At 46.1% G+C, this 14345-nt stretch overlaps 1 protein-coding gene across 3 annotated transcripts in view; it reads left to right on the top strand.

Annotated features, from left to right (window-relative positions):
• Positions 1 to 3540: 3540 nt before the first annotated feature.
• Positions 3541 to 14345, top strand: part of elmo1 (engulfment and cell motility 1 (ced-12 homolog, C. elegans)) — a 117466-nt gene continuing 106661 nt past the window's right edge. Inside the window, exon 1 of one of the 3 annotated variants that reach the window (XM_037093112.1) lies at positions 3541 to 3794. The gene's annotated coding sequence lies outside the window, so the exon portion shown is untranslated. Of the gene's footprint in view, positions 3795 to 3862; positions 3962 to 14345 lie in introns of those variants that run through there. The other 2 variants (XM_037093109.1, XM_037093111.1) reach the window with 2 other exon arrangements.

Raw genomic sequence — 14345 nt, 5'->3', positions numbered from 1 at the left:
CTTTTTTAAAATCATTTCACAGTTTGTAGCCACGTTCAACGACTCACCAAATCAGGTTCCTCGACCAGCGGAACTGCGTCAGATCGGCGGCTCTGCTTCACGCGAGACGTGCCCTTTGGGCCAATGAAGTCTGGTGTTTCTCTCCTTCGCAGGCGGCACATTTTGAAGAGGAATCCCCATGGAAATGAACGAGAAACATTCCCTCTTCCTAATGACCCTGACAGAGAGACAATTACAGCGGACCTACAGGGAACAAGCAAACTAGATTTCCATTTAGATTTGTGTCTTAGGCTTTCAAATGCTGCAGGGAGGGCTATGTGTTTGTGAGAAATTACAGTTCCATCAAAGAGTGCCAGCCATGAGAGCGTTTGAGTTGCTGATTGAGAGCTTAGTTATTCTCTAATATTCTGTCCCTCTTCCGTTTTCTGGCACTTCGACCAATAAACCAAGATAAATCGGCTTCATTGGAACAGTCTGTTCCACGTCGACTTTTTTTTTTTTTTTTTTTTTTAAGTCTCTGAGCAGAACAATGAATCTCCCAGATGAGGTTCAGTCAGAAGCCGCTCAGAGGGAGGCAGTGCCACGTAGAGAGAATGTGGTCAGCGGAGAGTCTTTATTGAAGCACTCTGTCTTCTTGGACAAGAGACAGGTAGGATTGAGTGCCAGGGCCGACTCACTGTGCAGCAGATTGTGTTAGAGGCCTCAACATATTTGCAGGAAACTGCTTAAATCTTTATGACTGGAGCACTGCGCTTAACTCATGAATAATAATTATGTTTCGCCAAAAGGGAGAGAAGCACTAACAAGTCCCCCCCCCCCCTTTTTTTTTTTCTTTTTTTTTTGGTTGTGTGATATCATCCTCACACCAGATGGGCAGAGGTTCAGCCAGCGGTCGTGAAAGCGAGGTGCGTTCAGAGCCATCGCGCGGCCAGGTAAAATTGACAACTGGAGCCCTTGTGAAAAGCAAACCAGGGGGTGACTCTGCACTTTGGTGGATGCAGGGGCTACACGGCGCTGCATTGCGAGTGTGCACTTTTATTGAACGCACCATGCGGTACTTTTTAAACTGCATTGGCTTCGTTAAACCCACTCCGCCGCCTCTCCTGCTGTCTCAGATAAAGAGATTACATCCTCTGCGAGCGCGCTTGATGTAGTTTGGAGCCACACTGATGCTGGAGTTGGAGATGCAGAACTCACCGGAACTGAACGACGGGAACAGAGTAAAGGAAAACAGAGAGGGTTTACTTTGTTCGCCCCGTGTGCCCTATTCAAAAAGGAGTTAAAGGACAAGTTCACCCAAAAAATTAGTCACTGTCTACTCACTCTCCCATGCTGATGAAAAATATTGAGGCATACAAATTTTCTTTTTTCCCAGTTGGTTTCTTTAACGTGCCCATCTACTTAAGCTGTTTAGGAGAATGCTGCCACACTGTTACGCTCCAGGAATGTCTTGTGAACCACTGAACCCTCACCTGACTTTACATCAGAGTGAGGGGGGAGTAGACTTCATTTTCATTAACGGTTGAACTGTTCCTTTACGCAGTGTTAATTTATCGCTCCCCAGTCTAATTCATTGTGCAGGGGTTAAAACGAAGAGTCTTAAACAGATGCCACGAAACACTCGAGTCCCGCTGCATTAAACGGACGCCACACCGGATCAAGTAACCGCTTTGCTCTCTGTTGATGTCGTATCAGCTTTTGTGGAGTCAAATTAACGACTTAATAGAGGACGTAGGCTGACTTTCACATACACAGAGGCTCTTATTCTGTTTATTCTATCTTTTTTTTTTGTCACAGAGAGAGGGTAAAAAGGGAAATTTCTGCCGGGTGTGACTCTCCAGATTATTCATCAGGACGGATAGGGCCTCTTGTGTTAATCCTCCTCCTGCTGCTCCTGCTGAGTGGAGACAAGGATGAGCTGCAGGACTGTCTGCTGCACACCATCCCCTCTCTCTTTTTCCACTCGTAAACACACGCACTCTGGGTTTAACATCCGAAACGGCCTCTAATCACTGACAGAATTAAAGGGAAGTGGCCTCATGTGGGACACAGTCCTGCAAAAAATAACATCCAGTGAGACTAGAGCGCTGCAGCTGAGCTATATTAAAATGGTTCCCAACATAATGTAACATCAGAAGGTCATAATCCCACCCATCTAAACCAGCTCTGTGTGGAGACCAGAGACCGTTCAATAACCATGAATTATTGAGACCATTGTTCCTGTTTGTCTTCTCCTCCTGGCTGCAAGGCGGGAGGCGGTCGTGTCTCTGTGTCCCGGCATGAAGGGAGGGCAGAGACACGTTCGAATGTTTGTTTGCTTATTCAAATATGATTCATTGTAAATCCCATTTATTCATTTGTTTAGACAGTGTGGGAAATGTTTCTGACCACTAGGGGAGCTACCAGATTATAAAAAAGCTACAAAATGCCTAATTATTATTTAGAATGTTAGCCACACATGTGTTTTCTAACATATGTAGCCTTTCTTGAGACCTTCATGTTAACCTGCTCAGTACTTTGTTAACTAGGGCCAATTTTGGTCTATTTGTATCATCAAACGAGTATGCAACCCTTGCCTAAATTCAACAGCAATCAAAATTATAAACCTTTTAATTGCCTAAGTCTAAACAAAAGAAGCATAAACAAACTGTTACTAACACCATCTGCCAGTTACTGAACAAAGCTCATCACAGTGTCCCAGAGTCCAAAGTGACATCTCCTAACTGCTTCATTTGTCCAGCCAGAAGTACAAAACCTACGACTTCTATCATACAAAACGAAGAAAAGCAAGAAATTCTTACATTTAAGAAGTTGGAACCAGAAAGCGTTTGACATCTTTGCTTGAAAAAATTAATTTAACAGTTAATCAGTAATCAAAATAGTTAGCAATATCTTCTTTTCATAGCGATTTTGATGCTAGCGTAAGAGTGCCCTTGCACTCCACTGAAAATTAGCTTGCCCTAAAACGAAACTATGGTAAATCTTAAAAGTACCTCTTTTGTCATAATTATGCATTTACACAAAGGTTTGACTCATATACATTCACAAAAAAAAGCCTAGGTTGCTTTTTGGCGAGAGTTTCACTTCAAATAATGTTATTCATACCATCGAGGCGAAGCTAACGCTATTAGCTTAGCAGCTACAGTAAAGATTTAAAGGTTAAAACCAACTCTTATTTTCAAATCAGTCTGGGATCTTGGGTCTTTGGGACACCAGCCGAGCTGCATGAAACCATTTCATGTCTGTTTTTAGTCATTTTATCCCCCCCATCTCTGCTCCACTTTGCTGTTTTGCCTGAAAGGTACAGAAATGTTTTGCGTGCCACCAAACTTCACCTGACTTCGAACGAGCACGCGGGTGTTCAGACCGCTGAATTTTTGTAAACTTGTGGGTGAACTTATCCTTTAAATTCACAAATCAATTTATATATTTTTTGCGTGTTAACTGACTCGAGAGCTGCTCAAACAAAAATAGCCAACTGATTTCATTTTATTTAACTTTACATGACATTTAATAGGACCATCCACTCGTTACAGTGGTGAGTCAGTGAGCAGCAGCAGCAGCGGCTCCCCTCCGCTCTGGTATCATGGAGCCAGCCAGCAGACGGCAGAAGAAAGGAGGAAGTGGAAACATCAGCACTATCTCTACGGCGGAGAGAGAGAAAGAGAGGGAGGGAGAGGGAGGGAGAGCGAGGGAGAGGAAACAGCGCTGAGTGACACACACTCACAACACACACACACACACCAACTCTGGACACCGGTGCTCCAGTGGAAGAAGTGTCTTCGCTCCGTCAGGTTTGTGAACCCTTCTTCTTCTTCTTCTTCTTCCTCTTCCTCTTCTCGCAGACTCGTCGGTGCTGCCAGCCGGCTGTCGCTTCACTTGTTCGGCGTATTTTGTGTGCGTAGTGTTGTCGGTTGTTTCTGATGTTCGCCCCGCGTCTCGTGGACCATAGTACCCCGAGGTGAGACCGCCGTGTGTCCCTTCTGTCTTTCTGTCTGCGGACTTTGGTGAAGTGCCCCCCCCCTCCCTTTCCTTTTTATTAGCGGCTTTTGGGCGCTGTTCTCGCTTTTTTTTTTTTTTTAATTGACATGCATCTCTTGATGGAAGCACCGCAGCTCACTCCGCTTCCACACACTCGCACACTCACACGGACATAGAGATAGAAACACTGAGCTGCGGTGAATACACCCCGCCTGCTAATTCATTCCCCCGCTTCGTCTTTTTTTTTTTTTTTTTAGTTGTGTTTTGCGTGTTAGAAAGCTGCAAGTTGTGTGTTGTGCTGCACGAAGCTGCCTCTCCCGCTCCTCCTCGTCTCGCTGCTGCTGCTGCTGCTCCCCGGCTTTCTGTTTGTTCAGTGCATGCTGTTCGCTTGATGCCAACAACAACAAAAAAAGTGGTGCGTTTACGGACGCCTCCCTATTTCAGCCCCCCCCCCCCACCTCACTGCTAATTAAGGAGCTGCTTTAAGAGTGTGCGGTGTGTAACTCCAGGCACACCGTGGGCCTGTGATTAGGAGAGAAAGGAGGTTCAACAGTTAAAAAAAAAATAAAAAAGCTGCTGTCCTCCCTTCAGCTGAGACAGGAAGACAGGATGCATCGGGTTAGATATCTGTGGTCTCTAGAGGGGCTCATCCACTTATCTGAGGGAGAGAACTTAAACTTCCCACTCTATGAACCTTTTACGTTTAGGGAGGGGGGGGGTGCCCAGAAGTTTTCATGTGACCCCCTAAAAACAAGGCGATGACCATCTGCAAACTGTCAACACTTCCTGCGCGTCTGTCTTCAGATTGTTATGTCACTCCCAGCTGTTTTTGGTGATCAGTTCATCGGTTTGAGCGTTTCTTTTTGAAACAAGTCATAACTCCAGCTACTTAAATGCAAACATTCTCTGCTTTCTTTACTCCTTCCGCGACTGCAGTCTGGATGCCTTTGGCTTGTGGAGAAAACAAGATGCGTGAGGACATTGTTTTGGATATTTGGGGAAAACACTGACCATTTTCTGACAGTTGATATACCCAAATATCTAGGGACAGACCGATAACCGGCCGGGGCTGACATTCAACATTTGTCCGATAGAATAAACTGATTTTAAAAAGTGCTACTTTGGCTGTGATGCAGCATCATCTCCCACAACACCATCTGATAGATGGTGTTGTGAATAGAATACAAACACTGTGTAACTTGAATCTGCAGAGTAAATGAAGAGGAGTCGAAGTGCGAAGTCATAGAAGAAGGAAATACTCAAGTACCTGATGATCGTGAATTTTGATTGGTCTCCTTGATGTCTAATAACCCTGAAAAAGCGGTATCCGTCGACCCCTTCGAATATCTAATGGGTCAATTGAGGATCCTGTCAACAGATGATTCAACAATCTTTAGCCGCAGCCCGTTATCTTCCTGATCATCGCTGCACCGCCCTTCAGAAATAGTTTGCAACCACTGATTCTCAGGTATGCAACCAGTGCGCAAGTCCATGTTGGCCCTCGGTCTTTAAAAGATATTCCCCTTTGTGGCCTCTCTTCCTCGGGTTCTTGTTGTTCTGAGCAACAAACTGAAACCCGGATATATTAATATTGTAAATCAGCCTTTCCCAACAAGGGGGCACTTCTTCAGTTGCCAGGGGACACATAGGGAGACTGTGGAGCAGCTAAGCTAATTTGAAAAACAAAACAAAACAAAAAAAAAATGTTTGTCTGGAAATTAAACATGCAAACAGGATTACAAATTGGCGTAGTGCTGAATTTATTGCCACAATAACCCGGGAGCTATTACTGGCGTAGTTTCGCACCAATCGTGAGTCATTTTCAAGTCTCAAATGCAAGTACATGAAACCAATTAAACAAACAAGCAGAATATTCATAAAACGTGAACGTAAACTTGACAAAACATGAAAAAGACTTAGAAAAACATCTGTGTCTTGCTGTGTCTCGTATAGATTCACACACTCAGTCAAACGGAGTCTTGAGTCTGTCTGACCCAGCCGTGAAGCCACATTAGACCTCGTGGTTTTGGTCCCACGGTGGTCCTCGAAGGGCCCCCTGGACATCCACGGACGCGTCTTTGAGAAACAATTCCTCCGTATTTCCACAGTGATCACTCAGTAACCATAATACAGCACCACAGCATTGGTACTTTGGGACACAATGTGCCTCAGATCTCTGCTCCTCGCGTCAGCAGTGGCCCAGCCCCGGGGGCTACGCTGCCTGCCGTCCTCCCTCGGTCCCTCTGGCCCTCCAGGCGGCTTCTGATGGAGTGAGAGCCCATTTGCATGCCCTGTTAGCCACCAGAGACGTCCCTGTTGTGATGGAGCCGCACGAACGCCGGCGTTCTCGTGTCAGGCTCGACAGTGAACACATGCGAACACGGCCTGGATACAGGAGCGCAGTGGCATGTGCAGCCATGACTCCAACGCGGATGTGCAGCACATAGGGGCACTTCTCAAGAGCTCGGCGACGAGCGACGCCGGGGGTGGCAATTATGGTTTCAAGAGCCATTCAGGGAGTGTCAGCGAAGTAGAAAGTTGGATGTTGATGCCTGGTTGTTCTTTTGAGTTATTTCATGTAAAAAAGTTTGTCCATACTTGCACTCTCGGAGAGCCTGCGCTGCATTGTGAGGTTTTGGCCTAAATGTGCTGCTCCCTGTCTATGCAACTGCGGTTGACAGCGGGTTAGAGATTGATGTTTGGTTTTAGGTTTAGGTCTGGCACGGCTTTGAGCAGTCAAGGAACGCAATTTTCAACAAACCGCTAACTGGAACTCTCTCTCTGTCTCTCTCTCTCTCTCTCTTTCCCATTTAACCTGGTATGAAGTTCAGCGCGAGCACAGCTTCGGCCAGTAGCTGTCCGGTTCAGAGGCGAAGCGTGCCAGAAGCCTTACATTTCAGTTTTACGGCCACCTGAGGGACCTATATGTCAAAAGGAATGCACACGCACACACACAAAAGTTTTATTAGCCACAGCAAACCTCCGCTTCTTGTTAGCTGGCTCGCCCCGGATAAATACTCCTTTATCCCAACATGCTCTTAAAAGTCAGCGATAGAAACGGAGAGTAAATGAAAAGTGAGGAGGTGAAATACAGCCATAAGTCCTAACCGATGGAATTAAACTCGGGCACTCTGGTGTATTGTTTTAAACAGTGAAACCTAATCCAGGAAATCCGATTAAGAGGCAGAGATGGAGTCGTTTTTGTTTTCTTTTTTTTGGCGGTGGGGTGGGGTGGGGGCACACGATGGGTGCCTGCCCCTCGCTTATTGAGTTGCATCACATGCGAGATCCTGGTGTGCATCTGTTTGACACTGCCTACTGTGTTTGGCAGCCTCTCGCCTCCTCCTGAGGTGCGACCTCGCCGCTTTCCGAGCTGTTTCCCTCTCATCTCGAGTGTCAGAGGCCCCCTTCCCCGCCTCCCCGTGCAGCTTGTTATCGTTCTCTCATTAGCTTCTCTTTCTCACGCATGCTCTCTGACGGTCTCGCTCCTTTTAGCTTCTCTCTATCCCCCTATCCTCTCTACCTCTCTATCTATCTCCTGCCCTTTTCTTCTCATCACAGCACAGCACCCCCCCCCCACACCCACGAACTTACTCCCTCTCTGTTCTCACTCCCCGGGGAAAACGGAGGTATGTAAATTGTTTTCCCCTCGATGGATGCCCAGCCTGCTATCTGTCCATCTTAATGAATTGCCCCCCCCCCAATCTCCTAAAAGCTCACGATTGAGGCATTAAAGCAACACCAAAAAACTTAAGGACTCAAAGTTTCCTGTCATCTCCCTGCTGCTTTTCATGTCTTTTTTTTTTTTTTTTTTAATGTGCTCACAGCCATTGAGAAAGAAACGACAACAAAAAACGACTTTAATGCACCGGTATCCTTGGTTGCAGTACACGCCGGTGTGCCTGTCCTTCTGCAGCTTGAGGTTAGATTAATTTGCAGTTCCAAATGAGATGAATGTTGCCTCGCATAATTGCTCCCCATGGTATGAAGTTAATTAAAACAGCAGGTAGGTACTGAAGGTGCGATGGGGAAGGTGCCAGACAGCCAGACAGACATAGGTGGGTGAGGAGAGACGGCGTAGGTTCAGCTGCCATGTTCTGCTCTTTTGTATACTGATTGTCGCCTCGGGCTGAATTCAGAGCCAGAGCAACTCTTTGATTTGTGCAAATAAAATAAAAATGAATACAAGATATAAGAGAAGCGTATTTAAAATTGTTCCATGACAAAACTGTGATCTCTCAGCAGCAGTTGCGTAAGGGAAATACACTCATGGGTGCGTTTCGACCCTGTACTTCTATAACTGTGTTAGCCTATGCATTGGCCCTCCCCAGGCGCAGTCCAGCCATTCTTAGACTATATTATGCATCTAGTTTAAGTGGAGAGCATCCGCAGGCTTGTTTTCCAGCCCAAGTCTAGACTTTATGCGGAGTGAAGCAGCCCTAGATGACCCAGAAACTGATACGGCTCCCTCTGCGCGCTCGCTCTGCCCGCTGCATTCCAGCTGTGGTACTGCCGCAGAGCTCTGTAAATATTAAGCGAGAGGTTAGCCAGCTCTCTTGCTCTGTGTGTGTGTGTTTGGTGTGTGTGTTTTGGTATTTAGCATCTCTCTGCTAAGAACCTCTCAGCCTCTGAGCATAGTGACCCAGCAGGACAAATGGTTAGACAGTCTCTCGGTCTAACCAGTATATCCCCCCCACTCCAGCTGTGTGGAGGGGCTTGAACCTACTTCCCGTTTTTAGAGTCCGGGTACTTTGTCGGGATTGCCAAGTTGCGAGCAGGTGTTAGGCTCCGCTAGACCGCGTACAGCTGTTGTAGCAGGATTGTGCCTGTGTCAGTGGTGTTGACATCACAAAGTGTATGAATTATGGCATGTGGGTGCACATGCGTCGCGGAAATTAGCAGATTCTCACTGCTGCGCTGCTGTGTCAGTTTTTAGTGCTCTCCACAGTATGCTGGCGTTTCAGGCTGATACAGGTGCTAAACACACTTGCTATAGCAGCAACCTAATTATAGCTGTATGTGTGTGTGTGTGTGTGTTTGTGTGTCCCAGCCCTTCAGGTCGCATGTAAGAGTACGGGTCATTGCTTGATCTCTGTGTTTGATGTACAGACATGGATGGTTGCTGTCACGCTACCCTCGCCCGTCCGTCACTCCATCCATCTCTGCGTCTCTGCATCTCTCGGTCCATGACTCATGAATCCACCCATGCTTCCGCTTGCCTTTGTTTTCTCCTCCCTCTCCATGGAGATATGATCAGGTGGTCTTGTCAGTGCTTGATCAGGCACTCGTGGATCGTTTCATTGATCTTGCGGGGGGGGACGAAATGAGGATTTTGAGGGGTTTCCTAGCTGTGAGTTTGAATGTCTTCAGGCCCCACAGTGTGCGCTTCACCAACCGTCTCGCTCACCACAGCCTTCAGTGAGCGTGAGTCAGGGGAGGTGCCCTGATTTTCTGTACCGCTCTTCTCAAAGTGTGCACTTGACTTTTGGTTTCTACAGAAATGTTGCCCTTTTAGTTCATGGATGCTTTTGTCTGATGCGGTAATGAGTTCTCTGTTTGATCTTGGGGGGTGCACAGGGATTTTTATGAACTCTTGTGTGTGTGTGTGTGTGTGTGTGCGTGTATGTGCGTGTGCATTCATCCCAGTCACAGTGTTATTTACAACTTTTCGCACTGTGTATCGCACAGAAAAGTTTGTGAACTGAGTGTGAACTGAACAGTGAACTTACACCCAAATGCATCAGATTATAGCGGGAGGTGTCAAGGTGTTATGTCCCCTCGGGCATTTCTGTGCTGTTATTTATGATGCTTGCGCGCTTGCTTGGAGATACATTTCAAACGTCACAGATTTCTCCGCTTGTATTAGCAGAACAAAAAAAATAACCTGCACATCTGCTGCAGTGTATACATTTGGAAAAAAAAACAAAAAACGGGGAACAACCAAACTGGGAAATTAGATTAACCACTGTGCTTCCAGCTAACATAGTACAGTGGAATTCACATGAAAGGAGAACAGTTTCCCTGCTCATTATGTTTAGCTCCATCCTAAAACTGATGTAAATGTTTTTAAAGAGGAACTAAGCCAATGTATGGGGGTGTACCGCTGTCTGCAGTAAAAGCATTTGAACAAATGTTTTGTGGCTCCAGTGTTAGCTGAATGGAGTCTGATGAGCTGCCTCAAGTGATGCACCGCTTCCTGATCGTCTGGCCACTGACAAGACAACAGATGTCAGCTAGTGAGCGGTTGAACGCTAACATTAGGTAATGGGTTATGGATATGTTGTTTAACCTTAAAATATGGCCCGATCACCCTTTTAGATTTTCACTGCCCGTCATCTTTTCAGGTGCTGATCAATTGGGAAGCGGTGAAATGATGACATCTTGTCGGATTTCTTGTGTTTATACAACAAAAGCAGCACAATGTTATCCCAGCATTGGAGCTTCCCGCCCCAATCGTGAAAATGGCTGCCATGTGAATATGTTCGATTAGCTATTATGACCAAAATAACGTTTACTGATTGAATTGCATTGTGGGTAATGTAGGCACCAGGTTTTGGCAAGGTAAAAGAATGCACGTGGATAGCTGTGGTTCCGCTGCATTGTTGTCTGCTGTCAGTCTGACTGCATTCCTAAATCAGCGGCGTAGTTGTGGAAAAGCCAGCCAAAGTCTGCTTTTTACCTCCAGTACAGTGTGTGTCAGGCTGTTGCAGAGATGAAAGTTAAGGGCACTTTATGTGAAGTGAAGTCCTGATAAGTCCTCAAGGGCTCAGGCCTGTCCCCTCTGCAAAATCAGCGAGTGCCTGAGGGCTCGCTGGCTGACTTTTGGAGCCCTTTATGTGCCCTTTCACTAAATGCTGCAGACACTGCTTGAAAGAATCGCCCTCATTTTTCTAATATACTGATGGTAAAAGTGAGGATGACAAGGAACTTAAATTGAAAACTCGTTACTGCTCAAATGCAAGCAGTATATCAAGAAATGAGCAGCACGTTGGGCCACAGAAGTGCCTCAGTGCTGACGAATGTCTCTGACAGTTGGACACTACAAAGGGGCGGTTGGGGGGTGGGACATAAGGGCGTTTGTCCTCAAGTAAAGGACCGATCTTGTCTGTATCTTTCTCTGTGTGCATAGATGTGTGTATTTGTGAGCTATGAGTCACTATGTTGAAACGGAGGACGGCCCCATGTCGTCTCTGTGTGTCACACAGGCGCGCGCACACACACACACACCGGTGATCTTGTCAACGCCGCTCCTTGATGACAGTGGACAGCACACGGATGACTGGAGGTTCAGTGAGGTGGACCGGAAATAAAGCCTAGCCTGTTGTTTTGCAGGATATGGAAAGGTGGATTGGGGGGGGTGACACTGTTTCTAAGAAACCCAGAAACGTATTTGTGTCTTATTTTTACCCAGTGTGCTCCCCCTGTTTGTCCCTTCCTTGTTGTCTTGTTCTCTCTGCGTGTCTTTTGACGATCATCGAGTGTTCTTAAATGTACAGACGGGGTTAGAAAACAACTCTCTTAAGGCTTAATTCGTTCCTCGCAGTGACTGAAAGGGAAGCAGAAAGTACAGTATAGTACAAGCTCACAAGACACTGGCATAGCGTGTACCTGTTCTTGTAGTCTTTGATGGTGCCGCCGCCTCACTATGCTTCACTACACAAACACCTTTTTTAAGATAGTGGTTTCCTTTTGGTGCTTTCCCCGCTTGTTTGCTCATGGTGGCGGCTAGCTTGTTCATTTCAAGTACTTTTTAGAGTAAAGAGAGAGGACAGACTGAGGTGCGGTTGTTAGATGGCAGCTGCTGTGTGGGTCCCAAAAAAGACAAGATTAGAGCTGCGGTGATTGAAACTTTGAAACAGTCATTCGCTAAGTAGAAAACTCTTAAATTCTTTGAGTTATGGGCTGATGGTTGGACGAAATAAGCAGTCTAAAGACACATTTTATTTGCTTAATGCATTGATCTGTAGATTAAAGGTTACATTTCAACAACTGTATGTGTTAAAGTGTGTTTACAGTAGCATATGCAAAGGAAAAAGTAGTAGGATGCTGCATGTAATCTAATAAATTGCTGCCAGTGATGTCACTCAGTGGCTAAAGTGCATTCTGGGTAAGAAGATATCTCTGGTTCTGCTGTGTTGATGTTTGATCATTTGTTTTTAACCTGTGCACAAGAGTTCAACAGTGTTATAGGAGCGCAATGCCAGACAAGTGGACTGCTTGTCAAAACCTGGTGCCTACATTATCCACAATGCAACAGCCACTGGGTGACCTCACTGGAGGCAATTTTTTTTTATTATTATTATATGCAGCTTCCTCTGGAGCCACAGAAGGCTTTCCTCTACTTTATTCACACATGCAGTAGTCCTCCCCTAGACCTACAAACAGACTTTAATGTGTAAAATTGTGGAATCACCCATTAAATGAAAATGAGTATCAGTTGCAGGCCTAAACCAGATGGAAAACCACTATGAAATAAAAATGTTCAAATCTGTGGAATCTGTTAGTTTGCCGTGCGATAGCGGCAGGAGGGATTGGGGGATCACTCCCACTGAACGTCCCAGCACGCGATAACACACAGCTGAACGTGTTGCATAATTGATGTGTGGATCGAGATTAAGGATTTGCACCCATTCTGTCACGGCCTTGCGGGCCCCCGCGATGTTAACGCGCCGCAGCAGTGATTTCCATTAGACGAGTCGAGGATCCCTCTAGAGAGAGGGGAGACTGAGGAGGAGGAGTGGAGGGCCTCTCGCAACATGCCAAGGTCGCCAGCTCGCTCGTTCTCTCAGGCTGGGGAGCTGCGAGCCTTGGACTGAAGGTGTGTTGCTTTATGTCGGGGCTGCCTCGGAGTGCGTCTGAATAAATCAAAACGCGGAAGGACATTCGCGAAACAACAAGACAGTTTGATACCCCCCCCCCCGCTCTAACTTTTGCTCCCAGACTCCGTGTCCTCACATCAGACCACGCCAGTCAGTGCCCCTTTCCTTCACGACTTATTTACTGTCTTTAATTCTCATCCGTCGATTTCTGTTTCTGCCTCCTCTCCAGTCTTTACCTCACCAACTGAACAACAGCATATGCGTATCGTCCAGTTGCCTGCCCTCGCTGCCCACACGTTGACAGCAGCGCTCCAAAAGGGCATCTGGAATAGATCGACCTGGCTCCGCCGCTCGTTCATCCAGCTGCCGCTTTGGAGCTCAGCAACAGCCCGGAGTGAGTTTCTGTTGGCTCCAACCAGCCTGTACAAACGAGCCGTAATCACCCTCACACCCTTGCCGCTGCTTTTCATCACCTGTTAGCAGAGCGTAAATGTGATCTGTGGCTGGAAAACAACCACTGCCTGAAGAAGGCTTCTTTTGAGGGCCCTCGTTTAGGAGGTATGCAAGCAGAACAGGTGGAGCTGAACCAGAGAACTCACATTTTCTTTACAAGGAGTGATGTATCAACCTCCTCCTCAGTCAAGTCCTTGTCTATTTTCTGCCCAATACTGGGTAAAAACTTTTGGATTACTCCAAAATCAAACATTGAAAATACTTTACCTTTTATATTTAATGCACAAAATTGCCTCCAAAAACAGTGGGGCACTTTTTTTAAATAGAGCATTGACTTAAAGTTTGCGTGAGTAAAAAATTCTTGAAGGTTAAAAAGTCCAAAGTCTGCACCAATGGAAGCTCCTGGAACGCGTCGTCAGTAGTCCCGCCTTTAACTCTGACGTCACACGACATCACCTGGTCGAACAGTTGCATCATCTGTGCCTTGCTTTTTTGACACATAAGAATTATTTTAGCACAGCCGGCTCGGGTATGCGCAAGCTGACCAATCAGAGCAGGCTGGATATCATAGAAGGGGGTCATACAAAGATGGGAGCTGAAATTGAGCATTTCAGACATGAGGGGCAACACAGAGCTGCAGCACTGGACAGTGTGAGAAAACTGATGCGTTATTTGAGCACTAAAGCATGTCAAGCTATTTTAAGTAGCAACCCAAAATCCAATTTCGAACCTGTAAAAGAGCATGACATGTCTCCTTAAACAAAGAACGAAGATGTTATATAATATGTTATCCCTGACAAATAACTATAATGTAATTATTCATCAATAGATACCTGGGCTGATTGTAATTACATGTTTTTGCATTATGTAATCCTGGTTAAATGTAATGCATTACAGTCAGAGTCTGGTGCCCGCAATGTTTTAAGTCATGAAAATAGAGCATTTAAATGCACTTCTGTTTATTTCCCACGCTGTTTGCCTTATTAGGGATGTCAGACATATAACTGGACTCTCATAAACGCATACAGACACTTCATCAAACCGTTATGTGTCTCTTTCCGTCCTGATGACACACTGTAGTAAAAGCTAGGG

Source organism: Acanthopagrus latus, chromosome 3 (assembly GCF_904848185.1).
Source record: "Acanthopagrus latus isolate v.2019 chromosome 3, fAcaLat1.1, whole genome shotgun sequence".
Lineage (NCBI taxonomy): Eukaryota > Metazoa > Chordata > Actinopteri > Spariformes > Sparidae > Acanthopagrus > Acanthopagrus latus.
This window is presented reverse-complemented; position numbering and strand designations above follow the sequence as displayed.